Source organism: Saimiri boliviensis, chromosome X (genome assembly GCF_048565385.1).
Source record: "Saimiri boliviensis isolate mSaiBol1 chromosome X, mSaiBol1.pri, whole genome shotgun sequence".
NCBI lineage: Eukaryota > Metazoa > Chordata > Mammalia > Primates > Cebidae > Saimiri > Saimiri boliviensis.
The window spans coordinates 86,026,552-86,051,726 of record NC_133470.1 but is presented as its reverse complement, the minus strand read 5'-3'; the positions used below and the strand labels follow the sequence as shown (position 1 = coordinate 86,051,726).

Sequence of the window (25,175 nt, the reverse complement as noted above, 5' to 3'; positions counted from 1 at the left end):
CACTGTTGGTGGGAATGTAAATTAATTCAACCATTGTGGAAGACAGTGTGGCAATTCCTCAAGGACCTAAAAATAGAAATCCCACTTGACCCAGCAATCCCATTACTGGGTATATATCCAAAGGATTATAAATCATTCTACTATAAGGACACATGCACACGAATGTTCATAGCAGCACTGTTTACAATAGCAAAGACCTGGAACCAACCCAAATGCCCAATGATGATAGACTGGATAGTGAAAATGTGGTACATATACACCATGGAATATTACGCAGCCATCAAAAATGATGAGTTCATGTCCTTTGTAGGGACATGGATGAACCTGGAAACCATCATTCTCAGCAAACTGACACAAGAGCAGAAAATCAAACACCGCATATTCTCACTCATAGGCGGGTGTTGAACAATGAGAACACATGGACACAGGGAGGGGAGCACTACACACTGGGGTCCACTGGGGGGAAATGGGGGAGGAACGAGGGGGTGGGGAGGTGGGAAGGGATAGCATGGGGAGAAATGACAGATACAGGCAAGGGGACAGAAGGCAGAAAACCACACTGCCATGTGTGTACCTATGCAACAATCTTGCATGTTCTTCACATGTACCCCAAAACCTAAAATGCAATAAATAAATAAATAAATAAATAAAATAAAATCCAAAACATAAAAAAAAGAGAGAAGACAGGAATATGAACCAAGAGATTAGCAGTGGAGATAGAAACAGACACTAACAATATTTGTAAGAAAAAATAAGTCAAACTTTGTGTTTAAGGATTGGACTTTTCTCAACTTTAGTTCTCTCACCTATAAAAAGGAATAGTAGAGACAACATCCCCTTCCTCTAAATAACCCATCCATCCATTCAACATTTATTCATTTAACAACATCAGGCATTTATAGGGTGCTGGGAGGCACAAATTAGGGAAAAAAAAAAGAAATTGAAGGCTTTATATACTCCAGAGGATTATCACTGTCATCATTATTATCTTTACTATATGTAGAAAATAATTTCAAAGAGAAAGCTGGGGCAGAATCAGAGACTTTAAATGACATGGTTGCCTCTGACTTCCGATCAGCAAAACAAACCAACCCCGGGAAAATTTCATGTCCTCTCTCCTTTTCCAACCTTTCTCTCTCTTCATGGATTCCTTTGTGAAGGTCTACTAAGCCTGGTTTTATTTTTGCTAGCAGTTTTCAGTGGGCTTTCCAAAAAAAAAGTCAGAGTCCCCTGGAAATGTGGCATTCACATCATAGAATTATAGTCACAGTCCAGGGGTTGGCTTGCTTTGCTTTTTATGCAAAGACCAGATACAAAGTAAGAGGCAATCCAGGGAGCCCCTTCTTTGGGAGAGGAGGATACAAATGAGAATCTGATGACCTTTTCAGCTCTGCACCAGCACCCTTCTCCCCTACATACATACTTCAGTTATTACCCTCATTTTACTGTGCTCTGCCAATGCTGACTCTCTTGCCATCCCCCCTTTGTGGCAAATACATTGGTTTTTATCCCATCTTAATTTAAAGTTAAATTGTTGCATTAGCCTCCTAGGTTGTGTCTCTGCTCTTCCCCTTCCCTCTTACAGTATATTCTATATAACAGCCTTCCAGTGTTTGCTGATCTATTACAGAGTAAAAACCAAAGTCCTTATCAAGGCTTACAGGGTTTAATATAATCCTGTCATCTGCCCTCCCCTGCTCACTCTGCTTCAGCTCTGTCAACACACCTGTCTCTCTTATGTGATGACCTATCTAGTCACTATGCTCTCTGCCTAGGATATTATTCTTTCAAATACCTGGATAACTAATTTCTGCATTTTTTTTTCACGTTTTTGCTCAATTAGCATCTTCTAAATGGGGCTTATCTTATCTCCACTCAGTTTACTACCTATCCTATACACTTTTCTTTTTTTCATAGCTCCTAAATATAATGCACCATCAAACTTACATTTTCTGTTTGTCATCTGGTTTTCCTCTTTTCTTTCTATAAGGTTATGGATTTTTAATCTTTCTTTGATGTGTGCTAAGATCCTAGCAAAGTGTCTAGCACATTATATGTACTCAATGAATATCAACACAATGAATGATTTACTGAATGACTTTTCTTTCCTAAAGACACATATTTCTCTCAGACACTGCAGAGAGGAGGTGTAGCTTGGATAAGACAAGGCTTAAGTATTGCTAGAGTTCTAGGCAAAATCGTGTCTTAATATGATTAATTAATAACAATATCTCAATTTATTCCCTTCAATGTGTAAATAGTTTATTCCCTAGAATTTCAGAGCTACGAGAGCCTTATAGAAATCATCTTATATATTTATGTCTGAGAAAATGGAAGGAACAGAATTTCCCCAACTCAGTCAACATAGTCTGGGAGTTAACTAAAAGTTTCCTGATTCACTGGTGTAGTCAACAAAAGATCCCCAGTGGATGTCTGAAACCACAGATAGTATTGAACTCTCCATGTACTATATTTTTTCTTATACATACACACATATGATAAAGTTTAATTTATAAGTTAGGCAAATACTCTTGCACTTTGGGACCATTAATAAGTAAAATAAGGGTTTCTTGAACACAAGCAGTATGACAATGAAACAGTTGAGTTGGCAGCTGTAATAGCTACTAAGTGACTAATGAGCAGGTTGTATCTACTGAACAAAAGGAGGATTCATATCTCGGGTGGGACAGAGCAGGATAGCCAAGATTTCATTACACTACTCAGAATGGCATGCAACTTAAAACTTATGAATTGTTTAATACTAGAATTTTTTATTTAATATTTTCAGACCATGGATGATAATGTGTAACTGAAACCATGAGAAATGAAACCACAGATAAGGGCATAATATTTTACATAAATGAAAATACAAAGATTGTTGTCCACTTAGAGTTTACATCTCAGTACAGGAAGACAAAAAGTAAATGAGATAAGTAAGGAAATTATATAGTTTATTGAAGTGTGCTATATCCCAGGAATAAAAAGAAAAACAGTATTGGGAAGGGGTGGCAATTTTTAATAGGGTGTTTAGCAAATGCCTCACTGAACAGTTGACATTTGAGCAATGATCTGAAGCAGATGAGAGAATGAGCCTTGTAGACACCTGGGGAAAGAGCATTCAAATTAGAAGGGGTGGCAATGCAAAAGCCCTGAGGTAGAAGTGTGCCCAGTGTGTTCAAGAAACAATGAGAACACATGGACACAGGGAGGAGAGCACTACACACTGGGGTCCGTTGGGGGGAAATGGGGGAGGGATGGGGGGTGGGGAGGTGGGAAGAGATAGCATGGGGAGAAATGACAGATACAGGTGAGGGGAAGGAAGGCAGCAAACCACACTGCCATGTGTGTACCTATGCAACAATCATGCATGTCCTTCACATGTACCCCAAAACCTAAAATGCAATAAAATAATAATAATAATAATCACTAAAAAAAAAGAAATAGCAACTAGGCTACTGTGGCTACATTGTAGACATCAAGGGGAAAAGTAATAGAAGATGAGTTTGAAGAGGAAACTATGGGGCATGAACTATATAGTGTAAGGGTTCCTGGGTATTTTTGCTTTCACTAGGAGTGAAATGTAGAGGCACTGTGGATTTTAAGCAGAAGAGTAACTTGGTCTAGCTAACATTTTAAAATTATGGCAACTTTATAGTTAAAAAGTTGAAGGAAGTCAAAAATGAAACCAGGAAGACGAAATCTAAAACTGCTTTATGATTTAAAACTCTCAAAAATCTAGGACATGAAGGCAACTTCCTCAGTTGATAAAGGGCACTTACTAATACCCTCATCTAGCACATAGTTAAAAGTGAGAGACTAAGATACTTCCCCTAAGATCAAGCAAGGATATCTTTTCTTCTTTATTCTCCTTATTGAAGAATTTAGCCAGTCAGATAAAAAAAAAGAAATGGGGAATGACTGCTAATGGTATGGAGTTTCTTTTTTGAGGTGACTAAAATGTTCTGAAATTAGATCTTGGTAATGGTTGCACAACTGTGAATATATTAAAAATCATTTAATTGTACACTTCAAAAGGATGAATTATATGAAATGTGAATCATATTTCAATAAAGCTGTCTAAATAATTAGGCAAGCAAAAGAATATAAGAGAAAGATTGGAAAGCAAAAATCAAAACTGTCTTTAGTTGAAGGTGACATGTTCAGACATTCCGTGTTCACAGATTTAGAAGACCTAATATCATTAAGGTGGCAATTATCTCCATATTGTTCTATATATTCAACACACTTTCTTTGAAAATCCCAGAAGTTTTTCTGTTTGCGAAAATGAGAAGTTAATTCTAAAATTTATATGAGAATACAAAGGATCTAGAATACCCAAAGCATCTTTCAAAAAAATCATGAGTACTTACACTTTCCAATTTTAAAGCTACAGTAATCAATACGTTGCAGTTTTTACCTAAAGATTGTATATAAACTAATGGAAAAAATAGAAAATCCAGAAATAAACTTTGATATTTATAGTCAATTCATATTTGACCAAGGCACCAAGAAATTCAGTGTGAAAAAAAAATAGCTTTTCAAATAAATAATTCTCTTGGAGAATTTAATATCCAAGTGCAAGATATGAACTTAGACTATTATCTCAGCCAATTAAACAAAAATCAACTAACAATGGATCATAAACCAAAATTTAAAAGCTAAAATTTCTAAGAGAACATAGAAGAAAATCTTTGTTACATTGAGTGACACAAAGATTTCTTAGGTATGACAAAAAATCATGATCCATACAATAAAATATATGATAAATTGGACTTTTAAAGATTCAACTGGTGCTTGGAACACCTGAGAGACAGAGTTGCCCATTTAACTCAAAAAAAGGGGGGGCTGAAACAGGGAGCCAGGTGATCTGGCTTGGCAGGTCCCACTCCAACAAAGACCAGCTATCTGAAATGCTCTGCATTGAGAGTTTCACAGCAAGCACAGCTGGACCTAGGACAGTACAGCTCTGCGGGGGGAAGGGCATCTGCCTTTACCGAGGTAGTCCACCACTACCAAGGCAGTCTGCCATTACTGAGGCAGTTCTAACTATACCTCTATAAACAAAACCACAAGGAATTTCACACAACAGCTGGGCAGAGCCCATGGCAGCTCAGCAACGCCTGTGCTGGCAGACTGTAACTAGGCTACCTCCTCACTGGGCAGGGCATCTCTGAAAAAAGGCAGCAGCACATCAGGAACTTATAAATAAAACCCCACCTTCCCAGGACAGAGCACCTGGGAAAAAAAGGTGGTTATGAGTTCCACAGCAGTGACTTAAACACACCTGCCCAGCAGCTCTGAAGAGAAAAACAGAGCTCACAGCTCAGCACTTGAGCTCCTATAAAGGAAAGACTGTCTCCTCAAGCAGCTCCCCTACCCTTGTATGTCCAAAGAGACACCTCATAAAGGAGAGCTCAGGCTGACATCTGGCAGGTATACTTCTGGGACAAAGATAACAGAAGAAGAAACTGGAAGAAACCCTTACTGTTCTGCAGCTGCTGCAGGTGATCCCCAGGCAAGCAGGGTCTGGAGTGGACCTCCAGCAGTCCTACAGCAGAGGTGCCTGACTGTTAGAAGGAAAACTAAAAAACAGAAACAAATAACTTTATCATCAACAAAAAGGATGTCCATGTAGAAACCCCATTCAAAAGCCACCAACTACAAAGACCACAAGTAGATAAATCCACAAAGATGGGAAGAAACCAGTGCAAAAAGAATGAAAACACCCAAAACCAGAATGCCTCTCCTTCTCCAAGGGATCACAACTCCTCACAAGCAAGGGAACAAGACTGGATGGAGAATAAGTCTGATGAATTGACATAAACAGGCTTCAGAAAGTGGGCAATAACAAACTTCTCTGAGCTAAAAGAACATGTTCTAACCCAATGCAAAGGAACTAAGAATATTGAAAAAAGGTTTGACAAAATGCTAATGAGAATAAAAAGCTTAGAGAAGAATATAAATAAATTGATGGAGCTGAAAAACACAACATGAAAATTTCACAAAGCATACACAAGTTTCAATAGCCGAACTGAACAAGCAGGAGGAAGGATATCAGAGACTGAAGATCAACTCAATGAAATAAAATGAGAAGGCAAGAATAAAGAAAAAAGAGTAAAAAGAAATTTTAAAAGCCTCCAAGAAATATGGGATTATGTGAAAATACCTAATCTATGTACCTGAATGTGAGAGAGAGAATGAATCCAAGCTAGAAAACACTCTTCAGGATATTATCCAGGAGAACTTCCCCAACCTAGGAAGGCAGGCCAATATTCAAGTTCAGAAAATACAGAGAACACCACAAAGATATTCTTCAAGAAGAGCAACCCCAAGGCACATAATCATCAGATTCACCAGGGTTGAAATGGAGGAGAAAATGCGAAGGGCAGCCAGAGAGAAAGGTCAGGTTATCCACAAAGGAAAGTCCATCAAATTCACAGCAGATCTCTCAGCAGAAACCCTACAGGCCAGAAGAGAGTGGGGAACAATATTCAACATCCTTAAAGAAAAGAACTTTCAACCCAGAATTTCATATCCAGCCAAACAAAGCTTCATAAGCAAAGGAGAAATAAAATCCTTTATGAACAAACGATTGCTTAAAGATTTCATCACCAGCAGTCCTGCTTTACAAGAGCTCCTGAAAGAAGTGCTAAACATGTAAAGGAACAACCATTACCAGACACTCCAAAAGCGTACCCAATGGTAAAGAGCATCGACACAATGAAAAAAAATGTGTCAACTAATGGGCAAAAGAACCAGCTAGCATCAAAATGGCAGGATCAAATTTGCACATAACAATATTGACCTTAAAGGTAAATGGGATAAATGTCCCAATCAAAAGACACAGACTGGCAAATTGGATAAAAAGTAAAAACACATCAGTGTGCTGTATCCAGGAAACCCATCTCATGTGCAAGGACATACATAGGCTCAAAATAAAGGGATGGAGGAAGATTTACCAAGCAAATGGAGAGCAAAAAAAAAGCAGGAGTTGCAATCCTAGTCTCCAATAAGATGGACTTCACACCAACAAAGATCAAAAGAGACAAAGAAGGGCATTGCAAAATGATACAAGGATCAATGCAACAAGAAAAGCTAACGATTCTAAATATATATGCACCCAATATAGGAGCACCCAGATACATAAACCAAATTCTTAACGACCTACTAAGAGACATAGATTCCCACACAATAATAGTGGGAGACTTTAATACTTCACTGTTGACATTAGACGGATCAACGAGACAGAAAATTAACAAGAATATCCAGGACTTGAACTAAGATCTGGATGAAGCAAACCTAATAGACATTAACAGAACTCTCTACTGCAAATCCACAGAATATACGTTCTTCTTAGCACCACATCACACCTACCATAAAATTGACCACATAATTGGAAGTAAATCACTCCTCAGCAAATGCAAAAGAATGGAATTCATAATAAACAGCCTCTCAGACCACAGTGCAATCAAATTAGAACTCAGGATTAAGAAACTAACTCAGAATCACACAACTTCATGGAAACTAAACTGGCTCTTGAACTGGATAAAAAATGAAATAAAGGCAGAAATAAAGATGCTCTTTGAAACCAATGAGAACGAAGACACAATGTACCAGAATCTCTGGGACATATTTAAAGCAGTGTCTAGAGGAAAATTTACAGCAGCAAATGCCCACATGAGAAGCAAGGAAAGATCTAAAATCCACACCCTATCATCAAAATTGAAAGAGCTAGAGGAGCAAGATCAAAAAAAAAAAAAAATCAAAAGCTAGCAGAAGACAAGAAATAACTAAGGTCAGAGCAGAACTGAAGGAGATAGAGACACAAAAAGCCCTTCAAAAATCAATAAATCCAGGAGGTGGTTTATAGAAAAGACCAACAAAATAGACAGACCACTAGCCAGACTGAAAAAAAGAGAAAAGAGAGAAGAATCAAATAGATGCAATAAAAATTATAAAGGGTATACCACCACTGGTTCCACAGAAACACAAACTACCATTAGAGATTACTACAAACAACTCTATGCACATAAACCAGTAAACCTGAAAGAAATTGATAAATTCCTGGACACATGCACCCTCCCAAGCCTAAACCAGGAAGAAGATAAAATCCTCAATAGACCAATAACAAGGGCTGAAGTTGAGGCAGCAATTAACAGCCTTCCAACCAAAAAAAAAGCCCAGGTCCAAATGGGTCCACAGCTGAATTCTACCAGACATACAAAGAGGAGCTATTACCACTCCTTCTGAAACTACTCCAAACAATCCAAAAAGAGGGACTCTTTCCCAAATCATTTCATGAGACCAACATCACCCTGATACAAAACCCGGCAGAGACTCAACAAGAAAAGAAAACTTCAGGTCAATATTCATGATGAACATAGATGCAAAAATCTTCAATAAAATACTGGCAAACCGATTGCAACAGCACATCAAAAAGCTTATCCATCACAATCAAGTAGGCTTCATTCCAGGGATGCAATGCTGGGTCAACACATGCAAGCCTATAAACGTAATCTACCACATAAACGGAACCAAAGACAAAAACCACGTGATTATCTCAATTGATGCAGAGAATCTGGCAAAAAAAAGAAATAAAGGATATTCAATTAGAAAAGGAGGAAGTCAAATTGTCTCTATTTGCAGACAACATAATTATATATTTAGAAGACCCCATCCTCTCAGCCCAAGATCTCCTGAAACTGATAGGTAACTTCAGCAAAGTCTCAGTATACAAAATCAATGTGCAAAAATCACAAGCATTTCTATACATCAATAACAGACTCAAAGAGAGCCAAATCAAGAATGAACTGCCATTCACAATTGCTACAAAGAGAATAAAATAACTAGGAATACAACCAACAAAGGAACGTAAAGGACCTCTTCAAGGAGAACTACAAACCACTGCTCAACGAAATGAGAGGACACAAATAGATGGAAAAACATTCCATGCTCATCATTAAGAAGAATCAGTATCATGAAAATGGCCATACTACCCAAAGTAATTTACAGATTCAATGCCATCCCCATCAAGGTACCAATGACCTTCTTCACAGAACTGGAAAAACAAAACACCTTAAACTGCATATGGAACCAAAAGAGCGGCTGCATAGCCAAGACAATTCTAAGCAAAAAGAACAAAACTGGAGGCATCACATTACCTGACTTCAAACTATATACCACAAGGCTACAGTAATCAAAACAGCATGGTACTGGTATATAGACCAATGGAACAGAATAGAGGCCTCGGAGGCAACACAACATATCTACAACCATCTGATCTTTGACAAATCTGACAAAAACGAGCAATGGTGAAAGGATTCCCTGTTTAATAAATGGTGTTGGGAAAACTGGCTAGCCATGTACAGAAAACAGAATCTGGACCCCTTCCTGACACCTTACACTAAAATTAACTCCGGATGGATTAAAGACTTAAACATAAGACCCAACACCATAAAAACCCTAGAAGAAAACCTAGGCAAAACTATTGAGGACATAGGCATAGGTAAGGACTTCATGACTAAAACACCAAAGGCATTGGCAACAAAAGCCAAAATAGAAAAATGGGGTCTAGTTAAACTCCAGATCTTATGCACAGCAAAAGAAACAATCATTAGAGTGAACTGGCAACCAATAGAATTGGAAAAAAAATTTGCAATCTACTCATCTGGCAAAGGACTAATATCCAGAATCTACAAAGAACTAAAACAGATTTACAAGAAAAAAAAAAAAAAAAAAAACCAGCAAACCCATTCAAAAGTGGGCGAAGGACGTGAACAGACACTTTTCAAAAGAAGACATATATAAGGCCAACAAACATATGAAAAATGCTCATGATCACTGATTATTAGAGAAATACAAATCAAAACCCCATTGAGATACCATCTCACACCAGTTAGAATGGTGATCATTAAAAATCTGGAGACAACAGATGCTGGAGAGGATGTAGAGAAATACGAACACTTTTACACCATTGAGGAGAGTGTGATTTAGTTCAACCATTGTGGAAGACAGTGTGGAGATTCCTTAATGACCTAGAAATAGAAATTCCATTTGACCCAGCAATCCCATTACTGGGTATATATCCAAAGGATTATAAATCATTCTATTATAAAGACACATACACACATGTTCATTGTGGCACTGTTTACAATAGCAAAAACCTGGAACCAACTGAAATGTTCATTGATGATAGACTGGACAAGGAAAATGTGGCACATATACACCATGGAATACTATGCAGATATAAAAAATGATGAGTTTGTGTTCTTTGTAGGGACATGGATGAATCTGGAAACCATCATTCTCAGCAAACTGACACAAGAACAGAAAATCAACCACCACATGTTCTCACTCACAGGTGGGTGTTGAACAATGAGAACATGTGGATACAGGGAGGGGAGCATCACACACTGGGGTCTGTTGGGGTGACTAGGGGAGGGACAGCAGGGGATGGGGAGGTTGGGGAGGGATAACGTGGAGAGAAATGCCAGATATAGGTGATGGGGAAATGGAGGCAGCAAACCATATTGCCATGTATGTACCTATGCAACAATCCTGCATTATCTGCATATGTACCCCAGAACCTAAAGTAAAATAAAAACAACCCCCCCAAAAAAAGAACATGCACAGAAAACCATACATTGCATGTTCTCACTCATAAGTGGGTGTTGAACAATGAGAACACATGGACACAGGAAGGGCAACATCACACACTGGGGCCTGGGAGGTCTAGGGAAAGGATAGCAGTGGGTGAGGTGATTGGGGAGGGATAACATTAGGAGAAATACCTAATGTAGGTGACAGGGGGATGGATGAAGCCAACTACCATGGCAAGTGTATAGCTATGCAACAATCCTGCACAATCTGCACATGTACCCCAGAACTTAAAGTATAATTTAAAAATTTAACTTAAACAAATACATAAATAACCCTTAAAACTCAATAATGAGAATAACCTAATGTAAAAATGAGAAAAGCATTTAAATATACAAGTGTTATCAAATAAGATGTTCTGTTAACCAATAAGCATGTGGAAAGATGTTCAACATCATTAGTCATTAAGGAAATGCAAATTAAAATTACAATGAGATACTACTACATGCACACTATAATGGCTAAAATTAAAAAGACCAACAATTTCAAATGTTGACAAGGATTTGGGGAAAAAAAAACATAAGATCATAAATTGTGGTGGAAATCACACTTTGGACAATATTTTGGCAGTTTCTTAAAAAGTTTAACATTAGCTTACCATAAGACCCTGTGGTTTCACTCTAATTCTTCACTAACAAAGATAAATGAAAACTTGTCCAAATGAAGATCTGTTTACAGCAGCTTTATTCACAATAGCCAAATGGTGAAAACAACCCAAATGTCCATTATTTTGAATGGATGAACAAGACGTGGCATATCTATACAATGGAATGTTAACTATCAATAAAAAGAAATATGTACAATGACATGGATGAATCTCAAATGTGTTATGCTAAGTGAAAGCAGCCAGAAACAAAATGTCACACATTGTATGATTCTATTCACATGACATGTGCAAGAAAGACAACTCTATAGAGACAGAATATAGATTAGTGGTCAACTGGCATTGGGATGAGAATAGAATGAGAATGGAATGTTTTTGGTGGTAATAGAATGTTATAAACTTGAATCATTTTTATAGTTGCACAATTCTATAAATCTACTAAAAATCATGGTATTATACATGTAAACTGAAATTGTACAATGGAATACTGTACAATTTTATAATATTTAAATTATACTTCAATTTTATAATATGTAAATTTTATACTTTATATATAATTTTATTATATGTAAATTCAAAAAGTTCTTATTTTAAACAAATCAATAGTAGCCTTATAGTACAGTGTTTAAGAGCATGGGTTCTCTTTTTTCTTTTTAGAAAATGTGCTTACATTCACCATTTATTAATTTATTTGTAGATTTAGTGGGTACAAGTGCCATTTTATTATACAGACATATTACATAGTGGTCAAATTAGGGCTTTTAGTGTAACCATCACTCAAATAATATATATTGTGCCATTTAAGTAACTTCCCATCCCTCACCCTTCCTACTTTTCTGCCCTTTCAGGTCTCCACTGTCTGTTATTCCACTTTCTATGTCCTTGTGTATACATTATTTAGTTCCTGCTTATAAATGATGACATGCAGTATTTGACTTTCTGTTTCTTAGTTGTTTCACTTAAGGTAATGGCCTCCAATTCCATCCATGTTGATGAAAAGGACATAATTTCATTATTTTATTGAGAAACAGTGTTTCATTGTATATATATGTCATATATTATATATAATTACACATATATAATATATTAATATAATATATTGTATTACACAGTATATAATACAAAATGTATATTATATAATTAATATACTATATAATTTTATATATTATATATATATTACATATATAAAATATTTTCTTTATACAATCATCCATTGATGGATACTTAGGAAGTTTTCATATATTTACTATTGTGACTAGTGCTGTGATAAACATCCAATTGCAAATATCTTTTTGATATGATGATTTATTTTCCTTTGGGTAGATGCCCAGTAGTGAGATGGCTGAAACAAATAGAGCTACTGTTTTTACTTCTTTGAGAAATCTCCATATCGTTTTCCATAGAAGTTATGTTAATTCATATTTCTAACAGTGTAAGCATTCTCTTTTCTCTGCATCCTTGTCAATATCTATTTTTATTTTTGTATGTCAATAACAGCTATTCTGACTGGTGAAAAACGGTGTCTCATTGTGGTTTTAATTTGCATGTCACTGATAACTAGTAATGTTGGGCATTTTGTCATATGTTCATTAAACAGTTGTATGTCTCCTTTTGAAAAATGTCAGTTCTTGCCCTTTGCCCACTTTTTAATGGGATTATTTTTGTTTTCCTTGTTGATTTGTTTAACTAAGCATATCATTTATTTGTTGGATGCATAGTTTGCAAATACGTTCTCCCATTTTGCAGATTGTCTACTCACTTTGTTGATTATTTCTTTTGCTGTGCAAAAGTATTTTTCATTTAATTAAATCCCATTTGCCTATTCCTGTTTTCATTGCATTTCCAATTGAGATCTTAGTCATAAATTCTTTGCCAAAGCCAATGACCAGAAGTTTTCCTAGATTTTCTCCTAGTATTTTAATAGTTCCAAATCTTACATTTGAGTCTTTAATCCATCATTCTTCTGCATATTGCAACCCAACCTTCCCAGTATCATTTATTGAAAAGGATGTTCTTTCCTCAGTGTATGTTTCTGTTGATTTTTTCAAAGATTGGTTGGCTGTAGGTATGAGGTTTTATTTCTGGATTGTCTATTTTCTTTCAATTGATTGATTTATCTATTTCTATACAAATACCATGTGGTTTGGGTTTCTGTAGCCTTGTAGAATAATTTGAAGCCAGGTAATGTGATGCCTCCAGCTTTGTTCTTTTTTTTAAGGATTGCTTCAACTCTTTGTATTCTTTTGTGGTTCTATATTAATTTTAAGATTATTGTTTCTAATTCTGTGAAAAATGATGTTGGTATCTTGGTAGGAATTGCACTGAATCTTCAGATTGCTTTGAGTAGTGCGGTCATTTTAATAATTTTGATTCTTCCAATGCATGAGCATGGGATGTTTTCCCATTTCTTTGTTTCATTTCCAATTTCTTTCATTGTTTTTTTGTAATTTTCTTTGTAGAGATCTTTCATGTTCCTGGTTAAATGTATTACTATATACATATTTTTGTAGCTATTCTAAATGAGTTTGCATTCTTGACTTGTTTCTCAGCTTGATAATTACTAGTATATGGAAATGCTACTGATTTTTGTATGTGGATTTTGTGTCCTGAAACTACTGAATTCACTTATCAAATTTAGGAGTCTTTTGGCAGAGTTGTTGGGGTTTTCTAGCTAGAGTAATTAGGCAAGGGAAAGAAATAAAAGACATATAAATAGGAAAGGAAGGCATTAAATTGTCTTTGTCTGTATATCACATGATTACATATATTGAAAATCCTAAACACCACAACAAACAACTGTCGGAACTAATAAATGAACTCAGTTGCAAGATACAAAATCAACATGCAAAAATCAGTAACATTTCTACACACTATTTATAAAATAAATCAAGGAAATAATCCAATTCACTATAGCTACAAAAAATATGCTTAACAATAAATTTAACATTTTCAGAGATGAAAGATCTATACACTAAACATTGATTAAAGAAACTGAAGAAGACACAAATAAATGGAAAATCATCTTGTGTTCATGGATTGAAAGAATTCATATTGTTAAAATATCGACACTACCCAAAGTGATCTACAGATTCAATGCAATCCTTATCAAAAATCCAATGACATTTTTCAAAGAAATAGAAAGAAATCATAAAATTTGTATGGAACCATGAAAGTCCCCAAATACTGAAAGCAATTTTAAGTAAAGATAACAAATCAAAAAGAACAAAGCTGCCCAGCCTAGTCGCAAATTCTTGGCCTCAAGCAATTTTCCCTCCTTGACCTCCCAAAGTGCTGAAATTGCAGACGTGAACTCACACCCAACCTGCCAAAGCCATTTATAAAATGTCTTCCCTACATTCAAAAATCACACATTAGTTCCAGTGTTTTCTCTCTGGATTGTAAATGAGACTGAAGATAGAAGTAAATTGACTTTTCATGCTTCTATATTCATATCCACATACATCCTCACCAAAGCATTGCCCTTAGTAGGCATTCAATAAATATTTCTGAATGAATAAATGGCTTTTGTAAATGGCTTTTGTAAATATAAGCTCAACCTTACTGTTATCACTAGGAGAAAAAATATATTTCTAGCATACATCTTCCTTAACCCACATTATCCTCCAATTACTAGTTCCACATGAAAAACAGACATCTCAAAAGGATATTGACTTATTTAGTGACCTGGTCATGTACTTAGTATTTATAATGTGCATATCATTGTTCAACATAGTCTTCTCAGTTCCAATACAGACATATCCATCAAGCTTTCTAAAGAATTAATTTTTAACAGTAAAACATTATATTACCTTTCAAAACAAAAGAACAAAGCATTGCACTATTTTATTTCTATAGTAATCAAAACACCATGGTACTAACATAAACACATAGACCGGTGGAACAGAATAGAGAGCCCAGAAATAAATCCACACATTTACAGTCAATTGCTTTTTGTAAAAGATGCTAAGGACACACTGCGGGGGAAAGATCAATCTCTTCAATATATGGTGTTGGAAAAACAGGATATGTACATACAAAAGAATGAAATTGAACCCCATTTATGCCATACGTAAAAGTCAACTCAAAATAGATTAAAGGCTTAAATATAAACCTGAAACTATACAACTAGTAGAAGAAAACATAGAAAGGAAGTTCAACAGCACTGGCATGGGCAATGATTTTTTGGTAAGTGATCCCAAAAGCATAGGTTAAAAAAAGCAAAAATAGCCAAATGGCATTGCATCAATCTAAAAAGCTTCTGCACATCCAAGGAAGCAGTTAATAGAACGAAGAGATAACCTATGGAGTGGGCAAAAATATTGCATACTGTCCATCAAATAAGGGGTTAATATTCAAAACATATAAGGAACTCAAACAACTCAATAGCAAGAAAACAGCCCAATTTTAAAAATAGGCAAAAGGTCTGAATAAACATTTCTCACAGGTGTATGAAAAGGGGCTTAACTTCATTAATTATTAGATGAATTCAAATCAAAACCACAATCAGATACTACCTCACACCTGTTAGGATGGCTATTATAAAGAGACAAAAGATAGGTATTGGCAAGAATGTGGAGAAAAGAGAATTCTTTCACACGGCCATTATAAAAAACAGTGTGGAGTTTCCTCAAAAATTAAAAATAGAAATACTATATAACCCAGCAATCCCACTACTGTATGTACATCATCCAAAGGAAATGAAATCAGTGGGTTGAAGTGATATCTGCATTTTCATGTTTATTTCAGTATTATTCACAATAGCCAAGGTACGGAATAACTTAAGCATTCATTGGTAGATGAATGGATAAAAAGATGTGGTATACATAACACAATAAAATACTACTTAGCTTTAGAAGAAAAGGAAATCCTGCCATGTGTGACAACATGGAGAACATTATCCTAAGCAAAATAAGCCAGACACAAAAAGATAAAAACTCTATGATCTCGTTTATATGTGGAGTGTATAAAAGTTAGACTCACAGAAAGAGAAAGTAGAATAGTGGCCAGGAAGTGGGAGAATTGAGGAGATGTTGATCAAAGGGTATAAAATTTCAGTTACATGGGAATATTAAATTCAAGAGATCTATTGTACAACGTGCTGACTGTAGTTAATAACAGTGTTTTATATAGTTAAAAATTGCTAAAAGAGTGTTCTCATCACAAAAATTGAAATGTGAGGTAATGCATATGAAAATTAGCTTGATTTAGCTGTTCCACAATACATAAATATATCAAGACATCCTGGTGTACAACATAAATACATGTTATTTTTATTTATTAATTCAGAATGGAGCATGGATTCCAAAGCCAGACTGCCAAATTTAAAACCCAGGTCCACCATGAACCCAGCTTGTAGTAGTAGCTATGTGTAAGTTACTTCAGTTCTCTGTGCCCTATTAGCTAACACCTTGCAGATGCTAATTGAAGCCCTAAGACTGGATGATACTACAAAGGGGATTGAAAGTATCTAGGAAAGACAAGAAGTCTGAAGACTGAGATTCAGCATACTGGGTTTATATCTTTCCACTGACTCTCCACACACCTCAAGCAGAAGTTATATGAATCAGAATCTCAAAGTAGGGAGGGGAAATGAAGCAAAGGGTAAACCATAGACTGCATACGGTCATTTGAAACATTTGGTCCAGCAATTATGCTATGCCATCTCATTGGGTCCAAAATCACTGCTATTGACTAAAAGTCACATGTTAAACAATTTCTTTTCTATACCTTTGGAATTGAGACAAATTAGTGACTTGGCTATTTGGTGCCCTATTTCATCTTTATTGGAAATACCTAAGTATATTTTCAAAACAAGCAAATATATCAGAGACTATTCTTACCATACGATTTGCTAATTTTTAACATTTTATTATACCACTGATACAAAAGCCAGTATTTACTTTGCATTTATTATAAAGTGCTTGGCATATTAAGGATATTGGGGGGGTACAGATGTTTTATCTCCTGAACTAGATTGAATACCACATGTAAGTCATTTGCTTTTAGATGGAAATCCACCCGACACACTAACCCAATGAGAAAATTTTCCAACTCAGAAACTATTACATCCATGTCCTCAGTGCCTGCTATGGTCTGAATGTTTGTATCCCCCTGAAATTCAAATGTTGAAATTTTAACATAAATGCTAATGCGACAGTATTAAGTGGTGGGGCATTAGGGAAGTTATTAGGTCATGAGGGCTCTGTTCTCTTGAATGGGATTATTGTCCATATAAAAGTGGTCTAAAGGAAAATGTTAGTCTCTTCTGCCATGTAAGGACACAGCAAAAAGTTGGCATATTTGAAGCAGAGCTATTTTTTAGACACTGAGGGTACTGTAGCCTTGATCATGGAATTCCTGACATCAAGAACACTGAGAAGTAATAAATTTCCCAGTCTAAGGTGTTTTATTGTAACAGTTCAAATGGATTAAGACAGTGGCTATTTGCCTTCAACCTAGGGAGAATGATACTTCTGGAAAGTGAGGTTCTGGTTATCACAAGGTACTTCTCCATTACTTTACCTTTCTAATGCAGCAACCTCTAGCACATATTCCTTACCCAGAATACTGTGGAGCTATACACATAACATTTGTATACTTTAAAATTTGCAAGCTATATATCAATTAAAGAATTTAAAAATCTGCAAAATTAACTGAATGAAAATGAGTCATCTAAATTAACTGCCCCACAAAAAAACTATCAAATCATTCTTAGATTTTTGCACATAGAATACTGATTATTTTTAAAATAAGGGCATAAAATAGGAAAATTAATAAATAAGCTTAGAGAAAAAAGGTTCCCACACTAACTAAAACCCTAAAAGTTAAAAATTTAAAGTTTATTGAATATATGTACTGGTTGTTCAGTGAGGCTGTCAATGTGTTAAGTATAATGTAGGAGGGAACAGTTTGAACTTTGTAGGAGACAAGGGGCTCTGGAGATCAGTATGAGCCCTACTGAAAGCAATCTGTCAATTAGTCCTTCTCAAATGTTCTCTCTAAGGACAAATAACACTGCTTTAGGAGTGGTTGAAGTGCCAGGATGGTATTTCTATAATAATGGAGTAAAGGGCAGGATTTGGGATTTATGGTGAAAAAGAAAGAATAATAAATCATTAATAGCTATTATCAGTACAGCGTGAGTCACTTGAAATGTACCACCACCAAACACCCAAACCAAGCAGCACATTAGTCACAAGAATGCCAGTTGTCTGAGGTGTCCCATTAAATCCTCAAGGTATAGACAAGAGGCTCAGTACACAGGAAGGAGGGCCACCACTTCACTGCTCCATTTAGCCTTAAGAGGGAGCACATCCGAGTTTTAACAATTATCTCAGAGGTGTAGCTTCAACCTCGTTTCAGACACAGTTTCCCCATTCTTCAGCCATTTGTAAAAACTTATGATTTTACAAAACAAAACTCTCGTGTGTCTGAAATTTTTTCCTGCTTGGACTACCCTTTTCTTTTTATATGCACAACATATTTCCTTCAAATCTTTTCTCAACTATTTCCTCTTCCATGCTTTGTCTGTGCCCTACAAGTATTGTGGTTTCCTCCAGCTCACAGCAATCTAAGAGCACTTTGGACAACAGTCTTAGACCTTACCACATAGGATTATTAATATATGTTTAGCTCTCTGTCTTCTGCACAGGACTATGAGCAACTTGAGAGAGTAGCCTGTTTATCATTGTAATTCCATCCCTGGTATGGTAATTGGCATATAGCAGATGGTTGACAGCTGTTTCCTGATTTAATAAATATTTCTGTGAGATAGGCAGAGCAGATATTTTCAGCAATATGTCCCCAAAAAAGAAACTGAGACCCAGAGGGGAGAAATGCCTTGCCCATAGTTACATTGCTGATTTGTGCCAAAGTTGGGACTCACACGCATGGCTCTTAATTCCTTCTCTAATGTTTATTACACATAACACAGATTTTCTACTCTGTCTAGGGGTAACATCTGAAATAGCTGGGTTCTTTGTAATAAGAGACTCTTATGTTGATCTGTAAATCCCTCTGTTAGAATAAACTTTTCAACAGACTCAATTTGCCTGGAGACCAGTTTCTTGCTTGGAAAATAAAGGCAGTCCTTGTTATTTAAAGGCCCTGATTTCCACATGAAACTGGCAAAAATGAAACAAATGTGAGGAAACGTCTCAGGAATACTTTTTTCCTTCCCACCTTCCAGCTCAAATGTTAGTTCCCCTCTGAAGCCCTGCCACACATCTGGGTCCATGCCCCCAAGTCTCAGTGAACCCTGTAATTTTTAACTCATAGCACTTCACTGTTAGCTTTGTGTGAAACTTCCATTATGCCTTATAGTATGGTGGATGGTGTGCCCTGTCTTTCCTCCTAAGATATGAGCTCTTTGAGAGCAGAAGTTGATGTCCCTGAATGAAGTGCACGGAGTAATTTGGGATTGACTGAGGACTTACACTATTGTTTCCCTCTCACCTCATTGTAAGCTTTCTCAGAGTCCAAATGAACCACTCCATCTCTTCTATGCTCTTACTTCCGTTCATTAGAGTGAGATTCACTAAGTGTGGCTCTGTCAGTTGCTAGCTTAATGAATAAGGAACTACAGGTGGAATCCCCTAGAGCAAAAGCCATTACAAAAAAGACTGTGAAACAAGCTATCAATGCCTGGTTGATCTGATTACATTAAGTTCTATACAACTAACAGTCTGGCCCAAATGCTTCCTCAGGTTCCTGGCTATTTCAGAGGCAGAGTCTATAATGAAAACACAACTGCAAGCTATTTGCATCTAAATAAGGAAGAGGAGAATTTTACTTATGATGTTTGTGGGAAGAGGGTTCTTGACATGCAGAATTTAGACTTCAAGGAGTTTGCCTTTGGAACATTAAAAGCAAGTAAAACTGACTCAGTCATACAATCAAAAATAAAGGAAGGCATCATGGTCTTAATATAATAGTAACCCTCACTTAATTGGTTCAGTGTACCACTTTCCTCTTAATGATTCAACATGGAGAAACTAGTGCCTATTTCCTTTGAGCTAAATGTAGGACACTATTACTGTGTAACATAACACATAGCTGACATTTTGTGCAATGTATTCAATTTTACAAAATCCCATTGCATCAAAGGTTTCCTGAGTTCCAGACCTGCATTCCAACTGCAGCTTGTCATGTCCACCTCAGATTCGTTATTTAAAATTGATAGCTCACACCTTCCCTTATTAGAGGAAATGATGTGATGCAAAAGGGAAAAAAAAAGGTTTTTCATGAACAGAATGACTTGGGTCTCTATATACCAGCTCTGCATTTATTGGTGGTATGATTTTGCTCTATTAGAACTTCAGTTTACCAACTATAAAAATGGGGATATTAATAATAAAAACAAAAACACTCCACAGAACACCAAGAAGTATATCAAGTAATTCACATGCCTTATCACATTTACTTCCTGCAATGTCCTATGAGGTAGGCATTGTTATGATTTGACTCATTTTACAGAGGAAGGACCCGGAGCAGCCTTACTGCAGAATCCACCTTCTTAACAACAGTGCTATATTATGCTTCTGTAGTAATATACACATGAACATTGCTTTGAGGATTAAAGGAAACAAATACATGTGAAGCAATCAGCACAGTGTATGGCATATAGCAAATCCCCAAGACATGTAAACTCTCTATCCCTTCCTCTCCAAAATCTCTCCTTCTTCTCCTATAATGAGTTTTGTTGTTGTTGTTGTTGTTGATGTTAATGGCACCACAATTCACTCATTATCCAGGGAGAATATGTCAGGGACATTCTCAATGCACCTTTCTCCTCAATACCCTATATCCAATTGAACTTCAAATTCCATTGAAAAGCTTTCTCATATCATACTTGCCCTTCTTCTTCCACTCTCACTTCTCACTGCCTTTTCTTAGACCTCTGTCATTCTTTCTGAACTATGAATGAGTCTGCTAACTAGTATTCTGTCTATTTATCTTCCAGAGTGCAGCCAGAGGTTTTAATTTAAAAAAACTGGGATTGGCAAACACTTGCCAAATGTTCACCAACTCCACTTTCTCTTTTACTTGGTAATGTTTCTTTTCCCACTATGTCCATGTGACCTCATTCTAGTCAAAGTAATGTCAGTAGAAATGAGTATGCAACTCAAGGCCTGGTCTGTAAATACCTCCCATATACAGCCTGTCATGTTATTTCTTCTTCTACTGACTTAATACGAATAAGCACAGTGGTCTTAAAAACCATGTGCTGCCCCACTTGGAAATGAGCCACTTGTCGATGGGGAACACCTGCTTTGAACTTTAAGAAGCAAGAAATACACTTCTATCATGTTTGAACTATTATTCGTTTTGGGGTTCAGCAACTAGTGTTATCACAGATTATCTTGTCATGTCACTCACTTTTTAAAAAAACATTATGTTGGTCCAAGGATGCATATTTACAATTAGATAGGAGTAATAAATTTAAGCGATCTATTATATAGCATGGTGGCTAGTTGACAATAATGATGATATATTGCATTCTTGAACAATGCTGACAGTGGATGTCAAATGTTCTCATCGCAAAAGGATAACTATGTGAGGTAGTGCATTTACAAAGTAGCTAGATTTAATCATCCTGCAATGTATATATACTTAAAATCATGTTGTACACAGTAAATAAAATTTTATATGTCAATTAAAATATAAATTTAAAAAATGCTTCCCTGTAACTAGAGGATAAACATATTGTGTATCACTTCTTGATTATTATCCCTTATCTGTCATGCAGAAATCCTTCCAAATAGGTACACTATTTGGCTATATTTCCCACTCCCTTTCTTTATCACTGCCATGTTCCAAAATCTTATTATTCTTCCTCATTCTATGGAAATGCTAACAATTGGGTCATCATTTTTATGACACCCTAATAATTCCATTATCCTAGGCAATTTATTCGCTTATAGGAACCGGCCATACAACATCCTGAATCCCACACTTCCAATCAGGCACCAAATGCCATCAATGCTACCTCTTGAAAATATTTTATGTCCATATTCTTCTTCAAGACCCAATTTAGTGGAAAGAGCAGTAACTTGAAGCCAAAATAAGTGTTGTGAAGCCTAGAGATGTTTTACATAAAGTACCTAACACATAGTAGGTGTTCAACACATAGTATAATACATATACATAGTATATGTAATACATAGTTGTCATTAGGATTATCATTTGAGTATTGTGGCAGCTTCTTAGCTAGGCACCTGATCTTCGGCTTTGCCTTCCTCCAAACTGCCTCCTACACTGCTCCCAGAGTGATCTATTTTAAATGCAAATTTGTTTGATTTCTTCCTCCACAATAAACTCTAATGGATCCTCATCATTTTTATGCCAACATAGCATATAAGCCCCTCTCTCCACCTCAGACTGTTTCCTTGCACTGTATTCTGGTCCAGTCACACTGAACTTTTAGTCCTTCAATGTATCATCACTACCTTCTCCTCCCACTCTTCAAGCCTTTATGCCTGCTATACTTGCTCTCTGGAATATTTCCTCCCTGTCTTTTAATTTACTTCTACAGATCTTTTAAGTCTCAGAAATCACTCAGAAGGTGATTTCCTCTGGAATTTATTGTGACTATTCCCCACAGACTCATTTCACTGTCCCTGCTAGATGCTCCCATAGTACTATTTCCCCTACCATGTCTCAGAAAGAAGCATGGATTTTCTGATGTATGACATCAATTCATGAATACACGTCTTTGTGTACAGTATTTCTTCTGCCTGGAAACTCTCCTCTACCTCAGCCCTGTCTCTCATTTGTTTGATAGTCACATACACTTCCTTCAAGATTCAAGGGATAAACTATACATCACCTCCTTTTGCAGCTTTCTTTAACCCATGTCATTTTGGATGTGACTTCTCCTGTGATTCTATCACGTTTTGCACATCCATTTTAGGAATTTTATATTATTGTGCAGCTATCTTGCACAGGTCTCCTTAACTGTAGTCATCAAGAGCATGACCTTATTTATCTCTGTAGCTCAGCAGATATCCCAGAACCTTAAACATAATAAGCACTCATGAATGTGCTGAATCAGTTTTAAGTCAATAGGATAAAATCTACTTAAATTCAATAAATATATCTCATTCATATTCAGATAGTCAATAGGACTTTTTTACTGTATTATATATTATGCAACATTTGTATACAATGAACACATTTATCTGTATCCTCATAAATAAATATGATGCCATTAATAAAGATGAATTTCTCTATATATCCATGCCTGAATAATAGAAAATATTTTATAAATGTGTGTATCATCTTGGGCTGGGCTCTGCTAATTATCTATGGATTGTTCCAATTTTAGTATTGTGTTGCTGAAGTAAGCAGCAGGTAATGGGTTTTTGCTTGTATTTTTATGGTTGTTCTGAGGTCCCAAGATGAGGCAAAGCAAAACTTCTTTCTAAACTGCCCTAGTTACATACCCATGCAATGCTTGGTCCAATTTTAGTAGAAAGCTGTCCTTCTGTAGTTTTCCCATGGACTCCAGATAAGATTCCTGAGGGTCAAAATAATATAGGGGTGCTACAGAATAACACTTTCTGAAAAATTCTAAGTGTTCTACAGATTTTATTCAATTTGTGCTTTTCATATGCCTGAAAGACAGTCAACAGCTACATTATTATCAGACTAGAGAAAGCGGACAGTTTGTGACATGAGAAAGGTCACGAGGAGAATCAATTGTAGGGCTGTAAAACCAGGCAGGCTTTTATTTTTCCATTTTGAGCCTCGGTCTCCCTCCAGGCCCACCTTCCTGGATTCAAGGTGCTACTGTGTAGGAAACCAATGGCTTCATCTTCCCTCTGCACTTCTGTACTTCCTCTATTCTGTAAATCAAAATAAGCACAAGAGCATTCTACATAGACTCTAATCTCATCAAACTTGACTTTCTTGTCAAATTCAGACTCGAATAAAGGGCCCGATTATCATCATCTTCCCATTCATTCAACTTGATTTCAAGGCAGCTAATCCCTTGCTTTGCTTCACCCTCTGCTCTCCTCAACCTGCATCTTCTATTCTTTATATTTCAATATTCCCATCCCCCCTCCTTTATTCTGTCTTCTCTATCTCTCCTCCAAAACCCAAACCTATCCTTTATGCTTTTTTCTTTTTATCGTTGCTTCTCCTCTATCCTGTTCTTTTCATTCATTCTTTATTTCTCCTCACTATTTGCAATCTCTACTGTGTTCAGATCTTTTCCTGCCCATTACCCTCTCCTTCCTCTCACTTCTCTTCTATTTGCATACTGTCTTCTACACATCCACATCTCCTCCTCATTATTCTGTACCTCCATCCACGTCATTCCATATACAGCCTCTCTTCTGTTTACATCTACTCCACTCCATTCTTTCTACAATCGTGTGAACTAATCTCTTTTTCAAACTCTTCTCTTTCCTATACTTTATTACAAGCATGCCTCTCTTCCATCTATTTCTTCACTAATGCTCTGTTTATCTAAATTCTCCTTTATATATTGCATTCATTTATAACTTTTCTCTGTCCTATCCTCCCCATCTTCATTTCAACCTTTATGTATAACCTCATAACCTTTCATGCAATGTGAGAATAGGTGTCTCTCTCTTCCTTTCAAGTGAAACTAACTGTAGTTTTGATAGCATCCCCTTTATGGTACTTATGAGAACTTGCTGTCAGCAAAGTGTTATTTCTATGGTGTCTTAAATCTTTTTCTTCCTACTCGATCTTTTGTACTATGTCACAAATTTGTGTCAGTCTTTCCTTTGAAAACAAAGCAATTTATTTTACCCCTGAATGTAGCTATGATACATCCCTCCCTTTCATTTTCAAACAAGCTTCTCAAAGGTATTTTCTATGTGAACTGTCTCTACTCCAACTCTTAAAACTCTCCATTGTACTAGCCACTCTATTGAAACAGTGT

The 25,175-nt window shown here is 36.2% G+C and overlaps 1 protein-coding gene and 1 non-coding gene across 4 annotated transcripts in view; both read right to left on the bottom strand.

The window, feature by feature from the left end:
- The window catches only part of GABRA3 (gamma-aminobutyric acid type A receptor subunit alpha3), a 271,576-nt gene that overhangs the window by 69,067 nt on the left and 177,334 nt on the right, over nt 1-25,175 (bottom strand). The window lies entirely within an intron of this gene.
- Nucleotides 23,505-23,610, bottom strand: LOC120361937 (U6 spliceosomal RNA). Its single transcript, XR_005577965.1, has one exon. It is a non-coding gene; the product is annotated as a U6 spliceosomal RNA (small nuclear RNA).